Source organism: Lactuca sativa, chromosome 7 (genome assembly GCF_002870075.4).
Source record: "Lactuca sativa cultivar Salinas chromosome 7, Lsat_Salinas_v11, whole genome shotgun sequence".
Classification (NCBI taxonomy): domain Eukaryota; kingdom Viridiplantae; phylum Streptophyta; class Magnoliopsida; order Asterales; family Asteraceae; genus Lactuca; species Lactuca sativa.
Window position 1 is genome coordinate 192,415,597 of NC_056629.2, and position 13,622 is coordinate 192,429,218.

Sequence of the window (13,622 nt, forward strand, 5' to 3'; positions counted from 1 at the left end):
ATGTTTAAAATCTTTCCAGGAAGAGGGCAGTTTCACTACTAGAAAAACAACATTTTACGACGCGCAATGTGTGTCATAAAACGCTCAGACGACGCGCAAATGCGCGTCAAGAAAGACCCTGTCATAACGGAAGACGACGCGCATTTGCGCGTCGTCTGTTTACGACGCGCATTTACGACGCACATTTACGACGCGCGGTTATGATGCGCAATGTGTATCAAGAAAGGCGCTGTCATAAATAAAGACGACACACATTTGCATGTCGTAACCTTGCGACACTCGTGTTTATGACACGTAATGCTTATCAAGAAAGGCCCTGTCATAAAGGCAGACGACACGCCATTGCGTGTCGTAACATTACAACGCGCCTTTACAACTCGCAATGCGTATCATTAAATCTACTATCATTTGCATGTCATAAATTCCAGCTGCCAGTTATATACCCCTTTACGACGTGCATTTACGACACATATTTACAACGTGAATACACATAATAAAAGACAAATACATATACCAAAACATTCATTTTCATCTAAACGTCAAACAACTTACCTAACAACATTACATACATATCAAGTTTCCTTAAGTAATTACTAAAAGTTAGCAAAAACATGTACATATGTGTCAAAAGACTACCTAGCATTACAATACATGTTAAAAGACCATACCTAGCATTTCACTATTAACCATAACATTGTTTTGCATATACATTGTCAAACGACCATAATCATCGATAAATGAAGCCTATAACAAACTCTTACCATTCTTCACGTATCTCATCAATATCATCAGTTGTGTACTTAACTTTTCCATCCCCAATCCGTGAAAAAAATTTCATATTGTTTTTATTAATAAAAAATAGCATATTAACATATTCTGTAACAGTAAGTTGCTATATTTAACTAATAAGCATAAAATGTAAATTATTCTTTCTTAATAGGGCATTGTACTTTCAAATAAATGAAAGCACATTTTATTTTTGCATGTAACCTAATATTTCAATTATAATTGTGAGAGTAGGATGCCATAAAATGATCCTTTTTTTAATTCCTTTCCTATTAAATTATAGTAATGAAAGTAGAATGTTATATCCTTACATTGTCTTTGACCAACACTTCAATTCCTTCTTCCACTATCTCTTTCATGAACCTTAGCATCTAGTAGCCACGTTCGGTAGCTCCAGGCTGAACTGGACACTACACAATTACGTATAAAATGATCATTTCAATTGATCCAAAAAATAAAGTTAAAACTACAATTTCAATAAGGAATTAAGTGCTGACCGTAACATTAACCCAATTTAGTTTAACCCTTTTGTTGGATCCACTTTGTGTAGCGTACAGAACCATTGCCCTGTCTGAAAACTATCAATAGACAGTTACAAACTATCATAAAACTACTAAACCTGTCATTAAACGGATCTCTGGGAAAAAGGGTCAACTTTCTAAAATTGGATTTTTGATGCATTTTTTTAATATAGCAACATAGTCCAAAAAGGGTCAGCTCGATCCCAGCCAAGGGCTCTGCCCTTTGGAACCCGCCAGCAGCTGCCGCCCCTGGGACCCCGCTCCCAGGGGCGCTGCCCCCGGACCCCCGTTCGTTTAGGGGTTTCGCCCCTAAATAACAATGTACTTTGAATCTTGAAAAACTTGAACAATTGTGCACTCCTACACCATCCTAACTTGTTCAATATTCAACAAGATCACTTTTGGTCAACAAAATTTAATCCTATTACACTTAAATAATATCGATGATATAAAATCACCAACAAATTCTACTCAAAGAATCGGCCACTTTATTCTCTTTTCATGGATTATAAAAGATTTCAAAATTATATCCAATCAGCTTGGTGGCCCACTAATATTGCTAGGGTGTTTGTACGACTTGTGAAAGCAAGTGTTTCAGACTCTTTTGGTCAATGAAAATGCAAAAAAGATGACCCAGTAAATATTGTCTCCATTTTTTTTACAGATTCTGTGACTACAAATAATTCTCAAACATATGTAGACGATGCTTGCATGTGTCGGCACATCTTCTTGGTGTAAAAGGCGATGGGGTGGTCTCTTTGGGAAAGGACGGCATCGATGGCTATGTTCGATGCGTTGGTGGTTATGTCAAACGATTCATCGAAGTTGGGGAGGGTGAGTGTGGCAAGGGAATTCATGGCAGCTTTAAGATTGGTAAGGGCTTGTTGAGCGGATGGGTTCCATGCAAACCTTTTAAGTTTCAATAGGTCTGTTATGGGAGCTGCCAGTTGGGCATAGTGGCATACAAAACAGACGTAGTAGCTTGTAAGGCCGAGGAAGCCGTGTAAAGTGGTGAAAGAGATGGGTTGTGGCCAGACTTGGATTGCTTCTAATTTTGCAGGGTTAGTGGTCACGCCATCTGTTGAAATAATGTGACCTAGATAATTGATGGTGGGGACTTTAAATTGGCATTTAGAATACTTGGCATGGAAATTATGTGTGGTTAAGTTATCCATAACATTTTTGAGGTGGGTGTAATGCTGGTGAAGTGATGAAATGTATACAAGAATGTCATCGAAAAAACTAATACATATTGTCGGAGGGCGGTACGGAACATGTCGTTCATTGTAGCCTGAAAAGTAGACGAATCATTAGAAAGCCCAAAAGGCATTCAATCCGCATCACATGTCGTTAATCGTCCGTGAAGCCATTCAATCCGCATCACATTTACACCCTTACGGGCGGTGTTCACGTGTGGACATCGCCTCCACGTAGATCCTTACGCACGGAAACACCCCCATACCCCATGGCCTTACATTGGTCCCAAAAGAGCATGTTCGCATAGTTGGTTTTGAACGGTGATGTGATCTTATTAATTCATGAAAGAATGGTTGCATATGGCTTACTAGGACAGTCACAAAGTACCTACTTATAGTGTGTTTGGTTTGCTGGAATAAAATAAAATTCTAAGAAAAAGAAATCTAATTTCAACATATTTCAGTGTTTAGTGCAACTTTGTATGATTGAATTGAAATCTTAAATGAAAAAACTTTCAATCAAATATGGAAAAACATTTTCCTTCAAGAAAATGATGAAATTAATTTCCTATGACGAAGAAATTGGCATTTTACCTTATTAACCATGTTTTATTTCACAACATAAGTTGTACCACCATCACTTACCACCACCGCAACCCATCCACCACCACATTCACTATCGACACCACCAGATTCACCACCGCCACCACCACAACCTACCTTCATCGCCACCAACACAACCTACCATCACCGCCACTGCTATTTGTCGCCGCCGCCACCACTTATCGCCACATCCACCACCACCACCTATCCCTGCTACCTTTACCATCACCACTACCACCCAACATGCCACCACCACCACCTATAAACGCTACCGGCACCACCTACCATCATCGCCACCACCATCACCGCCACTACCACCCACCACCACCACCACCACCTACCATCATCGCCACCACCATCACCGCCACTACCACCCACCACCACCACCACCACCTACCACTGTGACCGACATTAATGCTCAATTAATAAAATAAAATTTACTATTTTTATGGTTTATATACTATATTATTATATGTAAGATAGAAAACAAAGTAAAATTAAGTAAACTAGACAAAAAAAAAAAAAACAAATCTGTCACTTTACTTGGATTAAAATTTCATTTCCTATTAACCAAACAAAATTTAGAATTAATTTCAATTCTATTTCTTACTAACCAAAAAATATATTAAATTGGATTGAAAGATTCTTTTTTTTCAACTTTATTTTCAATTCCTTTAAAAACATTCTCTAAACCAAACTCACCTTATATTTACGAACTAACTTATTGCTGGAATAGTTATGTTGATGTTATCATGTTCACATTCTAAGAAGTTTATAAATTATTATATACCGTATACATGATACAAATGAAACTCGTTCTAGTTTACCATTGTTGTGCTTAATGATTTCAGGTACACGTACTAATAGCATCATACATAAGTATTAAAAGTCTTTAAAAACAATAAAAACGTTGGTTGTACTCTATACTAAAGTTGAGGTGTAACACTGGTGTAATATTATAAAAATATTTTATCAAATATGTATACTTTTGAAAATATTTAGCAAATAAGGTGACTTCGCAATTTAATCTAAATATATGTTTTCCAGTGAGAACCCAACAAGCCACACCAGACGACGTCTCCGACGACTCCATCTCCGGCCACACTAACGCTCAAGAATCCACACACAATTCGATTTCTTAGGATTATTACGTTTCTAATTTTTGAGTTTTTCAATCTTTTTTTCTATTAACCTTCATCGCTCGCTCGGTAATTCTTCTTTTTTCATATTACTTTACTATAATTATTGCTTGAATGGTAGTTCCGTTATCTGTGATATTCCAAAGTTTTCAACTGAATATTCATATTCTTTTGAATATCTATTTAAATGAAGTTGTATACATTCGGTTTTATTTTCAACTATTTGGGTTGAGTTTACTTTGCTTAACCAAACTGGCAATACGATGGTTCTTTCAAATTCGTTTGATAATTACTTAAATTGCCATAAAGAAAGAAAGAAGTTAATCTTCATGGTTATCGATTTGGGTTTGGAAGAATGCAATTCATGGGACTTAGATTCTTGTTACTAAGGCTGTGGGGAGTGGTGCGGTCTTTACCGCACCTTTTGGCACATAAGCATGAGAACACCGCCCCCTGACTGCGGTTTGGGTGCGGTTTAGACCGCAGTGTGGTAAAAAGTTGCCGTGTTTTGTGATTGGGTGAGGAAAAATTGACTATTTTGTGATTGGGTGGGTAGAAAAATAATGTTTTTATTTAAATTATTATTATTTTTTTTAAAATAAAGTGTGGCACCACTCCTTGAGTGTGCCAAGGAACTATACTTTTGTAGTAAAAAGGGTGTGACACTTATGTGGCAACGAAGGGAGTGCGGTTCCAGTGACACCACTCCCTCCAGCCTAATAGATCATAAATTATTAGCTTTTAGCTTAGGCTTCAGCTGCATTCGAACGAATGTGACAAGAAAATCCACCTTCAATAAACAGTCTTTGATTCGCACTTGACTTATGTCGGACTGTGTATGTGATCCGCATTGTATTCGAATGAATGTGACAAGAAAATTCACCAAACTTCAATAAATAGACTTTGATTCACTTTGCTATTACTTGACTTAGGTCGGACGGTGTACGTGATCCGCCACCATGCGGTTGTGTGACCCACACCCATGAACACCACACCCACAGTGCAGTTTACGGTGAAAGAAAATGGGGTGCGGTACCCTTTCCTGCATTCTCTCTTTTTCTGATTCACCAACTTTTTTCTTTTCTTTTTTACTTTCTATTAAATTATATATATATATATATATATATATATATATATATATATATATATATATATATATATATATATATATATATATATATATGTTTAAATGAGAACATTCGAGAACAAATATAAACTATTAAACACGAGTCGCTTTCTTTTTTCTTGCTACTCGTCGACACAACGCCCCATTTCTGCCTCTACCCTCTTTGATCTTGAACAATCAATCTACCTTGCCCCGATCTGCAACGACATTACCTCCTTCGTTATTTTCACCGACGACACCTATCTCCAGGTGGTCTTCTTCATGAAATCAGATACCTGTATTGATTATCATAGATGTAGATGTTAAGTTTTCAGATGCTATGGATGAATGACGTTGGATTCTGTTATGATTTTCATGCTGGATTTTGATTTGATTTCACCATCACCATCAACGGAGCTCATCTTTAACTATCTCTTATGCAAGTCCCAATCGACAGTGAATTTGATGTCTACAAACACGATCTATGAGAGCTTCCAGGTAGTATTTTTTTTCAAGTCTATACACCTGCATTTTTCAATCTAAATTGACTCGATTTATCATGAAATTATGCTCTAGTGAACAACTAATCATTTGTCTAATACTTGATTTCACATAAGAAGATGTTTTATTTGAAAAATTCTGGTATGTTTTCCTGTTGTTCATGGATTATGAACTTGCTTGCTCATTTTCTTGTTTTTGTGATGAATTATGCGTGCAGTTAGATTGTTTTTATAAAAAATAGTAAGCTCTAGGGGATGGATTGATGTCTATTAGAGAGTTGGTTATCACTGTAGGATTTCATGCACATAAGAGTCATATTGTCTGAAAGAACCTAATAAGTGTAAAATTAGCCTTTTATGTGAAAATCCTTAACTTGGAACCCTTATCAAGCCAAGCATTAAGGCCCTTATGTTGAATTGAATTTCACATCTCAATAGCCTAATAAGTAACCAACCATCATGTTTAAAGTGATAAACTTAAGGCTTAACCATTAAGTCCTTAATAGAACACCAAAAGTGATCTAAAAGCTATTATGATCAATTTTCCCAAATCTGTCCTCCAAATTCAACAATTCGTAAAATTCAAAAAGAACACATAAAAATTATGAGACTTAGTTTTTTGGACCGAGTCACAAACTCTCTGATGTCGTCTCTCAACATATCGTGATATCGACCCTTCTTCATCTCCTCATCCGCGACATATTACGGAACAAGAAGAGCCCTCTCCCTGAACTTGGTGGTGATCTCTGCCACTGTCTCGGTCGTCTGCTGTAGATCCTGTAACTCCCGGGCTAACTGTTGCACCTCAATAATCGGTGCAAACTCGTCCTTGAACCTCGCCGAGAAATCACTCCATGTCATCGCGTCCAATGCGACATCATCCCCGATAGCATGACCAACCTCCTCCCACCAATCCCATGCCCTGTCCTTCAGAAGACAGGAGGCGAGTCGAACCTTGTCCCCCTCGGGACACCGGCTAGAACAAAAAGCGTTGGTGACATCAGCCAACCATCTGCCACAAGCAATGGGGTCCCTAGCCTCGTGATAATTTGGAGCTCCACAAGCCCTAAACTCCCGGAAAGTCAAAGTACGCGCTCCCAAAATAGCCATCAGCTCTGTTTGAAAGGCTCCAAGCCTCTCATCTAAAATCTCCAGGATGCCCTCCTTGACCGTGCCAAAGATCACAGGAGTCTGGTCAAGAATACCGCGCGTAATCTCAACTGATACAAACTCTCTCATCAGCTCCTCGAGTTGCTCGATCCCTAAACCCGAGCCTGACCCCTCTCTGACACCTGATCTATCCACTGGTCCATCTTGCGATGTCGTCATTCTGAAAGCATGCCATAACAATCATCAAAATACACATCACTGTTGAGGGACCTCACACGCACTACAAGTTCCCTGGTTTTGTCTCGGCCCCTCTTGAATCGAGTACGGATCCTCTGCTTTCAGTAGTACAGGCCCATACTACCTTCCACATATATTTGTACTTTCCTCAAGAATTGCCTCAACTGCACCAAGTCCCTTGTACTACTACCATCACTACTCCCAACACTAACCTCATCCTAGGCTTACTCTAGGGAAACCTCTGACCCAACCACTCCTCAACTTCTGAAGCTTTCCTCGTAATGCCAATAAGCCATTACCTAAATACCACCACATGTGAAGAGGCTTAAATAATCCTTCAAGTAAAGGACTCGTCCCTACAACGGTTAGACTCAAACGAGAGCTGCACAGTAGGGTCAAATCCAGAACTCTAAGATTATTCAACCCGGATCACATGTGACTTAACGTATTCATCTAATGACTAACTCCCATCACTCAGAATCTCACATGGCACAGAGCAAGCAACATTCAGACAAATGAAAAATCTAACCATAACTTAATCCAACGAAACTGCTCTATCCTCTACATAGGAATCTGTACTAGCATGCAATATAAGCTCACATAATCAGGCATAACCTACACAGGCTATCCTACCACTGTCTAATCAATGCTAGCATATAGCTCAATAAGCGCACATAACAGGCACATAAGGCATCATCCTAGATGCTTAGCCCTAAATCTAGCATGCTTATCACATAATCATATCATAACATAACTTGTATGGGTAATTTGGGAGAACTTACTTGAGCTCGGCTGATTGCATGCACCATACCCTTTTCTCTTTTCGAAGTTCCTTTTTCTTTTTCTAAAACCCTTTTCTTTCCTCAAAATCCTTTTATAAATATGGTTTTTCTTTTGAAAATTTTATACCACTTCCTCAGTTTGAGTTCACACACACCCAAGAGTGTGCTCGAATCCCTCAAACCAAGGCTCTGATACCAACTTGTAACATCCCAAATTCCGAGTCCGAAAATTTCTTTTAAAAACATTACTGATTCGTAGCGTTAAGTCATTCAAACATACAAAAAGGGTTTACATAACAAATCATAGTTTGATTTCCAGGCTAACTTGCCATTGTGTGTGCACTATAACCCTCCCGAGCTCCTCTTTTGAAAACTGAATACCTGAAACCAAAATTGAAAACTGTAAGCACGAAGCTTAGTGAGTTCCCTAACCTACCGCATACCATACATATCTACTGATCCATACATGCCATGCATAACACTGCGTACATAACCACATACTGGGCTCCCGCCCGCTGCATTGGGCCTCACCCCCTATCGGACCTCGTCCGTCACCAGGCCCCGCCTAGCTTCGAGCCCCGCTCGGCATACATATCTATTTTCCTTAGGCCCTGCCTGTCTCCGGGCCCCGCCCGCTAACATATACTAGCATACAATCATATCACAACACATATCTAACATACTCTACTGGATTACTATACTAAGGCCTCGCTTATCTTGGGCCTCGCCCATATCCTACTATTGATGAATCAAGGAACCCCGTCCACGCTCATACTAACAGTGAGATACGACCCAACCCACACTCACTTGTTTCCTTACTTGGGCCTCGCTCCTGCTCTACTACTAATGAGGTGTGGAACACCGTCCACACTCTGCAATTGGTGAGATACGGGACCTCGCCCACACTCACCTCCCTACCAGGCACATACATGTATCACACAGACAACAAGTATAACTATCATACAAACCATTCCTTGCGCACCCGCCCGCTAACATTGGACCTTAGTCCCGAATGTTATACTAGCATACTGTGCCTAGGGCTAACCCCCAGGTCTTCCAACTCATAACTACATGGGCCGGCATTATGGCCGTAGACCCATTCACACAAAGGGAAACTCACCTGCACTACTAAACCATGCTGATAACCCTCTGGCTGCTGTCCGACAACTCTCCGAACCGCTACTCCACTAGCTCCCCGAGCTACTAATATCAATATAACACTTAGCTCCAAACTGAACTCTAAAAGTCAAACTAAGTCAACTCTGGTCAAAGTCAAAGTCCTGGTTAAAGTCAACCTTCCAGTTGACTCGACTCGCCGAGTCAACTTATAGACTCGCCGCGTCAACTTATAGACTCGCCAAGTTCCTAAACTCATAAACTCTCCAAATATGACTCAAGTCGTCGAGTCGCCCCAAGACTCGTCGAGTTCAACGATCTCTGAGTCCCATCCTGACCAACTCACTGAGTAACTACTCAACTCACTGATCTGCGTCTTAACCAGAAAAGGTTGAGGTTTTGCGAGCAGACTTGTCGAGTCCAAGAACAGACTCGCCGAGTCCAAGGCAATCTTCAACAAACTCGCCAAGTTGTTCTTCCAACTCGCCGAGTCCACACTCATGTTCATAAAACCCGTCGAGTACACCCATGTGACTCGCCGAGTCTCTTCATATCTCAATCCATACAGTGGCTTTTCAAGCCATGTAGGGGCTCCAATCCATAAATCCACTATTCTACAGTCTATCCCACACGTAAACTCATAAACTTTACGTGAAACCAAGGAGCTAAAGGCCCAAAACACTCTAGGGATAGGGTTTAAGACAAAGGGGCTTCAACAATAACTCATTGACTGCTGCTTTAAATCATTCTGGACCATCACAACCCTAGATCTGAAGTAGCAACCACAGATCTAAACCCCAAACCTGAATTAGATCTCAATCTTACCAAAATAGCCCCAAAATCTCATTCAAGAATAGATCTAATTGCAATAAAGCCAAAGCAACAGCTTATTACCTCAAGGATGACCTCCCACTGAAGAATAATATAACTCTCTGTAAAGCCCCTTGCTCCAAGCTTCTTGATCTTCAACATCTCTTCATAAAACCCACTTATCTAAGCTCCAAATTTCTTCCAAGGACTCTCACTCATGATTTAGGGTTTCAGGATCTCAAAAGGGGAGTAAAGAGGCTGGGGAAGGGATGAAATGTTCTTTAAATAGGGCACAACCCCCAGGGTTTTTCTCGTCCAGACCAGACTCACCGAGTCCACTAGCCGACTCGTCGAGTCGGTCACCTACTCTATGCCCCAGATCCCGCTCCGACTCATCGAGTTCCTCCCTAGACTCGACGAGTTAACTCATGACTTACGGCTTTTCCTTTCTTTTCTTGGTCTTTCTGATTCTGGGTGTTGCAACTCTCCCCCACTTAAACTAGACTTCGTCCTCGAAGTCCACTACGACGAACTGTCTTGCACTCTGCTCACATCACCCCTGATGAATATAACTCCGACCGACCACTTCCATGGACCTTCTTCCCGGTTACCCAGAATAAAACTAGTCCTTGTAGTTATCGATCCTCGAGTGCACTCTAATCCCACCAATCCTAAGCACACAACTCACTCAACTGACAATCCTTCCAGTACTCCCCGAGTACTTATGTTGAAATCCTAGGGGTTCACCCTCTTTTTCCTTGCGCATTTTCTGGCCTTCCCAAGGCAACGTGCCACCACGAACCACCTCCTCTACCACTGCGAAAGACATATCGTTCATGGTATCCATTACTCCAGCCACTCCCAGTGCTGGTCACTACCGCCGATACCCTCCAAACACTTCATGCTACTATCACTTGGCGTTGACCACCCAGCCCAACGTATGGACCAGAGAATCCTTCGAGTAAAAGATTCATCCCTGTAACGGTTAGACTCCAACGATAGCTACGCAACAGGGTCAAACCCTTCCCTCTGAGATTATCCAACATTGTTATGAGAGGCGTATCACTCCTCGGTCAACTAGTTGTCCCGCACCATACTTCTCTATCGACACTTCCCTGCCTTAAAGTGCTTCCGTTTCTCATTCTCCTTGCGAATGGACCGAGACCACCCTGGTCCCTCCACAGATTTTGCCCATAACTGGGTTACCGGATACTCACCGGTCGCTACAACTAGCACAATCTCTTAGTTGCTCCTAGCGACTTCCGAAGAAACTTCGGCTATCTAAACTGCTCTATCTATGCTGCCACTCTGGCGCTACAGGTCTTGGGATCCTCGATCCCCTATCTTGACCCTAAGGTCCCTACCATGTCCCACCTGTGCTGCTATAATCTCACGGGCCTCGCCCACGGGTCTCACCCGACTATATCCTAGAGCGGTCCTCCCCTCTTGTCTCACCTGCTTAACTACTATCGCACGGGCCTCGCCCACGGGTCTCACCTAAACCATACTACTGAGCAATCCTACTCCCAGGTCTCACCTATACTGTTTCTAACATACGGGCCTCCCCCACAGGTCTCACCCAACTACATACTGGAGTGACCTTACCTAACAAGGGCTATGCAGGCCGACTTCATACTAAACCTCAACGACTTAGCTTTTCCTGATCCCTATCGAGTTGACTAGGAGATACGGGCCTCCGCCCACACTCCGCGAACTAGGAGATATGGGCCTCTGCCCACACTCCGCGAACTAAACTGCTAATGAACGCTACGGCTTACCCGCAGTCTTACATCACTTCCCTCACTGAAACGCTGCTGGGGAATGTTGCGGCTACCCCCACAGTCTTATATCCTGCCTAAACTCGCATCTGGCGAAGGCTCTGTGACCTCGTTTTCCCGAACCAATCACCCGCTAGACATGAATACACAAACTCAAGGTTGGAAAGTTTCTCCAACCCCCACTAACTAGATACTCCATCCAAATAGCCACTTGAGCTGCTCCCTTCCTTACCAAGACTGCGAAATCACCCCTGTCTTGTACTTACGTTTATCCTTGCCCACACTATAACATCCGATTTAAAACGGGATAATTAATGATAAACTCGGGACCCCGATAAGTAATTTTATTATGATTTTATTATTAATACTGTCCAAAACCAAATAACAATTAGTTGGGAGTTGGTTCGGGAAGCCAAATGACAAGATTCATATCTCTATGTAACGCCCCATCTCTGGTATGTTGTTTTCGTGGCATTTATTTAGAAGTTTTCTTGAGGGACTCGGCGAGTCTATGGCCTGACTCGTCGAGTAGGGTCGAGTTTTCGAGCACGTGTTAGTCGGCGACTCGGCGAGTTCATATTCGGGACTCGGCGAGTCTGCCTGCCAGGTAGAAACCCTAAATCCCCAGGTTTGCACCCTATTTAAACCACCTTATGAGCCCCCAAACTCGTCCCCTTCACCCTCAGAGCATCATTTAGCAAACCCTAATCATTTCCTTGTTTATTTGTGCATTTCTTGTGTGAATCTTGAAGTTTTGAAGAGAAGAAGGAGGCTAGATCCAAAGGAGAAGAAGAAGATCCAAGGTCTTGCTCCCATTTCAGAGTTCATTGAGGTATTAGCCGATTTCCTGCTGTTTCTATGATTGATTTCTCTTTAACAAGCATATTTAGCCTCTTTTAGCCATTTCTTAGCTTGTTCTTAGTAGAGAGATCACATTAGATTGATTAGCCTTCGGATCTAGCCATGTTTCAGTCCCAAAATCGTAGATCTATCACCTTTATGGAGCCATTTTGCATGATAACCCTAGATCTACTCTTCTAAGTGCCTTTTTAGCCTTTATCTCCTTTTTCATGTGTATGTACACGTAAAGTTGGAAACTTTACGTGGTAAATCAGCCTTAGGGACTCAGATCTATAATTTGTATGCGGTGGTGTTGAGCAGAATCGAGTTCTTAGGATCTGCATGCATGCGACTCGGCGAGTCGTTCTTCGGACTCGGCGAGTCAGGTTGCGAGTCCCTGATTTTACCCTTTGAGTGATTCCGAGTGGAGGCCAGTGAGCATTAGGATGGACTCAGTGAGTCGGAGGGTAGACTCAGTAATGGAGGGACTCGACGAGTTGTTCATACAACTCGGTGAGTCCAAGGCAATCTTCTTAGCTCAAGAACAACTCGTCGAGTTGTTCATATGACTCGGCGAGTCAGATGCAGATTGTCTAAATTCTTGAATCGAGAGGGTACTCGTCGAGTAGATGCCATACTCGACGAGTAGCCACGAGTAGGGTCGAGAAGTGAGACTAGAGACTCGGCGAGTTGGCGACCCAACTCGGCGAGTCAGGTCAACTGTAGGTTAACTTTGGCCGGGAGAGTTGACTTTGTCCAAGGGTAAAAGAGTCATTTTACCCCAGTGCAATGATTAGCATTTGATTGAGTGTGTTTATGGATTTGTAGCCGGGGAGATACCGGAGTAGCAACAGTTAGCTTCCAGAGCCATTCACACAGCAGCTAGTTCACGAGGTGAGTTTCCTTCCAGTAAGAATGGGTCTACCGCCACAATGCCGACCCGTTTAGTTAGTAGTAGTTTCCGGACTTCAGTCCGAAGCAGCAGTATGCTTGATGTCTATGTGATTCAAGCGTGTTTGTGTGTTATATGTTCCGGACTTCAGTCCGATGCAGTATGCAGTATATGTGTCTATATTAGTTGATATGTGTTATGCTATGC